We start from the raw sequence: 6,195 nt of genomic DNA on the forward strand, positions 1-6,195 counted from the left end.
CCCCCCCGGCCGGGGAGGTGCGAAACGTCCGCTCCTTCCCCGGGAGGAGGGCGAGGGGGCCCTCGCATCCCCGCCACGGGTTAGTTATTTTGGGAACCGTCTGGGGCTGGCAGCTGGTGCTGGGGTGGGTGACAGCTGAGCATGGCTTTCACTTGGGATCCGCGAGGCCCCTTCTCGCACATCTATTTCCGACCCTGTAAAACACAATCTGCCGGGGTGTGAGCACCCAAAAAAAGCTGGTGACAAGGGACTGGCTTGCCCAAGGCGCAAGGCAGCTCGGAGCCTCCGTACATCTCGCAGGTGTCCTCCAAGTGTGGTTGGAAAGTTGCAGAGATGCTGTCCTTTAATTCCTGCCTGTGCTGGGTGCTAATTGGCATAGCTGCAGCCCCGGTCAGCAGCACAACCGGTGAGGTTTGTTGTCCTACACGTCTCCCACGCGCTTTGTTTGGGGTCTAATTGATGGAAAGGGTTTGCCTGTCCAGCTAAAAATAGCAAGAACTTCATGTAACTTGAGCTGAGCCCTAAATACCTTTCCTCCCAGCTTTCCGCTTCCACGGGCTTCGCATCTGTCCCCCTAATTATGAATAAAACAGCAACGAGGGACAGTGAGCCCGTTTCCCCCAAGTTATGACAAGATGGTAGCACCAAGGGTGTCTTCCACAGGGCAGTCCCTCACCAGCCACCAGGAACCACCTGGACTGAGGCTCTTTCTGCTGCAAAACTCCCCCAGGAGCACACAGGGGAGAAGCATCCTCTTCATGTACAGGGAAAATTTAGAAGTGGAGCTGCAGGCTGCCATGGAGACAGGGCTCTGTTTGCAATCTTCTCGCCTTTTATTGTCTCTCCTCCTCTTCCAAGCGGTTGAAAAGCAGCCAGGAGCACGGCCCGTGTTGCTTCCCATGCTCCTGCTGGCCACGGCCGCCCAGCCCACCTTTGCTGTAAGTACGTAGGAGGCGCAGGTGGGTCTCCTCTCTGGTCCTTCACCTCCTCTGGCCTTTTGGCACCTCCTTGGTGTATCTGGGGACCATAAAGAAAATCTGTGCTGCTTCTCTCTCAGCCTTGTTGAGTTCACGTGCAACATGAGCACCGTGACGGTGCGTGCACCCACGGACCGCTCTCCCTTGCTCTTCTCTCGCTGGTGATGACCAGGTAGCTGAGGCCATGAGCAGCCCGAGGCTGAGATAGGGCTGGTCCTCCTGGGACGTGCTCCTAAAGTCATAGGCTGGAAATGGTCTGCTGCAGTGGGAAGCTTTGGCTGCTGCCCAAAGAAACAGGAGAGGAAATAACTGACCCTGGCAGCAGCTGGAAACCCTCCATCTCTGTCCTTAGCAGCGAGGCTGTGAGTGTCAGAGGAAGAATTTCTCTGAGGTAGGACCTAATGATCTTCCAGCAAAGTAAACTTCTCCAAGTCAAGTCTATGCTTGACTTCATAACACCTGAGCTCCAAAACTAAGCTGTGCATTATTTCTGTGGTGTCCTTCCTTGTTTGTGATACCACTTATGCTGTGGTTTGTCTAAATGCTGGATATTTTTGTACCCTGCATGATGCTCATCCAAGTGGGAGCTGAGAAAAGGCAACTTCTGCATGTTGATGAAGAGCCAATCTCAGTCCTTGTTGCGAAAAGCATCTGCTGCGCTGCCGCTGTCTTCTCATCCTTCAACTCCCTCTCTTGCTTTCCAGAGTGTTACGTGTCCCCATCCCTGCTCTGCTCAACCAGGCTTCAACGCAGCAGCCACAGAAGGAAAAAAACAAAGGCAAATTCTGTTCTTGCTTCCTATTTTCCTCCTCCTCTTATTTCAAACTTGGCCCGTTGTGAAAACCACCCCTTTAATGCCTGGCTGCCAAATAGAGCAATTCTCTCAAAAGAGAAATGTACATCAAAGTTGCAAGGAATATTCAATTAACCTTTAAAGGAGATCATCCATAACCGGCTTACAGAGATGTCATTTAATTGTTTAAAAAAATAAACACAGGCACTTGCATTTCAGAGGAGCACGGCTGTTGAGACAACTCTGGCTTTTGCTGCTGTTAGCACCGATGTCTTGCTAAAAGGCAATTAAATATCTAAACGTTCCTTCCAACTTGCATTCTGTGCTAGAACCTCTGACAGAGTTACCTTTGCTTGGGCAATAGGACAAGCGGTCAAATTCATCCCTTCTGCATCTAGGAAACCTCGATAAAACTCCTCTTAGAGGAAAATGCCATCGCTGGCGAACAGCCCTGTGCCATTGCACGGCGGGAAGTTAAGGTGGACCTTTCGGAGGCTTCTTCTCTTCCAGCAAGAGGGCGGCAGGCACCTGGCTGCAGCCTCTCTGGCTCTCGGACCTGAGCGCTGCCGATGCCCTATGGGGGAGAGATGCTCAGGTCCCCAAAAGTCAGCGGCTCAGGAGATAAGGCCCTTCAATACATGATTAAAACCCCTCTTACTCTAAGGAGGCGAGTGTGCTCATGCATTGCTACCCTCTGCTGGAAGGAGCTGGCTTTCACAGAGGCCTTACGCTGCTAAGGAAATAAATGGATATCTCCTTTTAGGTCAGGAGGAAAACTCTGTGTGAGGAAGAGGAAGATCTGAACTGGAGCGCCGCTGTTGAGAGGACCCGGTTGCAAAGCGATGCGGGGTCGGCGTTTGCTCCTGCAGCTCTGGAGTAATCCCGGCACCGCTTGTGCAACGAGGCGTCCCCCTTCCCCCAGAATTTTGCTCTCCAAACCCAGGCACCGGCCGTGCGTGCGTGCATTCAGGGCTTCCCAGAAACCATTTGCTGAGCCTTCCTGCTCACGGGGGGGGGGGCTTTTCTGAATGTGGGCAAGCGTTAAAAACCCAATGGCAGCAAACAATCATCTGTGTAGGAAAGACTTTGTGAGCCACGTGCCAAATCTTTGTACATTCCCTGCTATTTTTAACTAATCCCTAATGGCAACCGTCCACTTAGGTCCTGCCCACTCCCGGCCGCACGCCTTCGCCGCTGCTCTCCCGACCTGGGGACCACACGCTCCACCTCTCCTCCCTCTCCCCGGTCCGCAGAGGGGCTTTCTGCCACCTTACACCTACAGCTCTCCTGGAAAAAGCCACGACAGCAATCCCAAGGGCAGCCGGCAAACATAAAACATCAAATAAATTAGGCAATGGGGGACTTTTAAGACTTCCCAAGAGAAAGAAATATTTACAAACACACAGGCGAGTCGGCGGTTAGGGGGACGAGAACAAAAAGCCTCCAAGTTTCCCGTCAGTGCTAAGCTTTTCCTAAGCGCTGGAGGATTAAGGTCCCATGGCTGTGGGTGCAGGGCATGGGCAGCACTGCCCGAGGAAAGCCGGCGTGGCTCCGTTATCGAGCAGAATGGGGCCACGGTCCTGTCTGTGCCGCTTTGAGGAGCGATTCTCGCACCAGTCGCCTGTGATGGCTGCAGCGATACTATCTTTTCACACTTGTCCACGCAGCACCTTGCACGGCGGGCTCGGAGCTCTGCCGGGATGTCTGTGGGTGACGGTGTCCCGTGGAGTGAGCCCGTAGCTCCGCTCTCGCTGTGGGAGGTGAGGAATGGGTTTTCTGAATGGTCTCAAGGAAGGGCAGGTACACGATCCAGCCCTCCACCGGGTTTTGCTCCCTGTTGCACCGAGAGCGGCTGCTCCCCAGCTGCCCACCTCTCTGCATGCCGCAGATGCCTCACCTGAGTGTGTGCTGAGCATGACTGTACCTGCCCGCAGCAAAACTGAGGCTTTCAAAGAGGGGAAAACAGTGATTTAGGGCTAACGATATCATCAGAACAAGGGCTTCGGGAGGCACGGGACGGGAGAGCAGCAGCAGCTCGCTTGGGGCAGCATCCCTGTCTCTGCCTGGCCCCACTGGAGCATCTCCAGGGGATGGGCTTTCCCCTTTCTCTGTTGCCGCGGCCCTCTGCCCACACCGGGGGTGGGGGGCTGCCCTGCGCACCCCCAGCACGGGAAGCCTGCCCTGGAAGTCCCTACGCCCGCTTCGGTGGCTCGCAGGGGAGCTGGCTTTTCTTGAAATCTCATTTTCCTGCCTGAGTTTCACATTCACTTGCCTCCCACTGCTCCGCAGCGCTGCCTGCCAGGGAAGAGTGACTAAGGGGTGGGTGGAAAAGAACGACTCCGGACCAATTTAGCAGCCCGTGGTGCCAAGAGGAGGGGGGTCACCCGGGGAGCAGGAGGGGCACGGGCACAGCTGGGGGCTCCGAGGGTGCGGGAGACGCCACGGCGGGGAGCGCAGCCCCTCCAGCGTGTGCGTGCCGTGGGGCTGCGGCTGCAGGCCTGGCAGGGAGCTGAGAGCATCCCCCGTAGCGCGCGATTGTGTTCCTGAGTGCACTTCTGCAGCTGCCATTAATTGCCCCCCTCCGCTGATTGCACCGATGATTTTGCACTTACAGTTTCTTTGTCCCACTGATTAATGGCCCTGGTGATTAATTGCACGGGTGACACTGCAGAATGGCTAACGGAGGGCTCTGCAGACCCGTCGGAAAAGGCTGGCGGCAGGCGTAGGTGTGAGCCGGGCAGGTCGGCGTGGCGGGACACGGAGGGGCTCGGGGAGACCGTGCGTGACGGTGCACGGCCGTGGCGGCAGGCTGGTGTGGGAGGACTGGGGCCAGGCGAGGAGCAGCCGGGCAGGCTCTGCCCTGGCAACAATTTCAAAGGGAGGTTAATCAGCGTCTGGAGCGATGGTATCAGGAGGACAGATAGTGGAGACTCGCGAGGACTTCTTTCCTGCTCGTATTCCACTTGCCGCAGCCTTCAGTGAGGAAAAACAAGCTCTCGGGAGGAATTTGGACAGCCACGGTAACTTACTGCGGAAACGCAAGCCTGCTTGGGAAAATGGGTCGGGTGCTGGTCCCTCTGCAGCGAGCACACCGAGTCACACGTGTAAGGAGTTCACAGGCCTCAGCTCACTTGTGAAAACAGGGGAGAGCGTGAGAAACCCCCTCAGCCCTGCTCTGCTGGGGCAGCCTTGGCTGAGGAGGTGCCCAGGGCTCGGTAGCGCTGGAAGAGGCTGACACGGGGGCCAGGGGGGTGTTAGCAGATGGGAACAGCGGGAAACCAAATGCAAATTTCCTGGGGAGACAGGGGTTCGTAGCAGGGACGCAGTGGTGGCACTGCCACAGCTGGGATTGAGGTATGTGGGCACGGCCATGCGGGGGAATCAGTGCTGGGGAGGTCTGGATGGGAGCTGTCAGGGCTCCTCCACAATCCTGGGCCAACTTCTGTGTGTGGGACCCTCCTGCCACTCCACTGGGAACCTGCACCCGTTGCCAAATATGCCTGAACTATGAGAAAAAGCGAGGTGCTCTCTGCAGAGCCCAAGCAGGCATCCAGCCCCTTCGGAGATGGCAAGGTGCAAACCCCTCAGCTGGCTGAGCCGAGACGGGAGCATCACCAGTGCCCAGCTCCGTGCTTGTTCCCCACCGGAGTCAGCAGCTGCCGGGCTGTGCAGATCTGGCACCGAATGCAGAGCATCGGCGGGGTGAGAAGTGACAGCCCGGAGCTGACTTCTGTCAGCCGTGGCAGCGCTCCGGCACTGCTTTTAAATGCAGAGGTTAATCCCTGCCTTTCCAGGTCCTCAGTGGGCACCCCCGAGAGCTGCGCATCCTCTGGGCAGCAGTGACCTCCTCCCACACACACACATTTACCCCAAATAGGCACAGATCCTGCAGCCCGCACGGTGCGTGCACCCCGAGGAAAGCATGGGCAGCCTTGCCTGGCCGTGCGTGTGTGCAGCCATGGAAAGGCTAAAACACTTCCAGCACTACCTGGCTGCACACCCACAGCAACGATACCCGCATCCCGATACAATGCGTATTTGCCCACAGAGGTACCCGATGCCCACACAAGCCTCCGCGCTTGCGAATCCTCTTCCACCCACGCTGCCCACCCGCTCGCTGCCCGTCCTACCCCACGCACACAGGCACCACCGGCACAGAATTTCTCCGGCGGGCAGGCAGCCCCTTCCCTGAGGATGGCTCAACGCTGATGACAACAAACCAAAGGCATCTGCTCCTTTCTTTCTCTTCCCGGAGAGTTTGGGGACTGTGTAAGCAGAAGCAGCCCGAACCCAAGGTGCTGAACACGCAGAATTTTCTCGTTGCCTTGAAAAGAAGTTTTCCAGACTTCAGAGGGAAGAGAAAAGACAGAGCTGTGCCCTGTGGGAGCCGCTGGCGGCTCCGACCTGGCAGAGGGATGTGCGGCC

Source organism: Charadrius vociferus, unplaced genomic scaffold (genome assembly GCF_000708025.1).
Source record: "Charadrius vociferus isolate BGI_N301 unplaced genomic scaffold, ASM70802v2 scaffold1044, whole genome shotgun sequence".
NCBI classification, from domain to species: Eukaryota; Metazoa; Chordata; class Aves; order Charadriiformes; family Charadriidae; genus Charadrius; species Charadrius vociferus.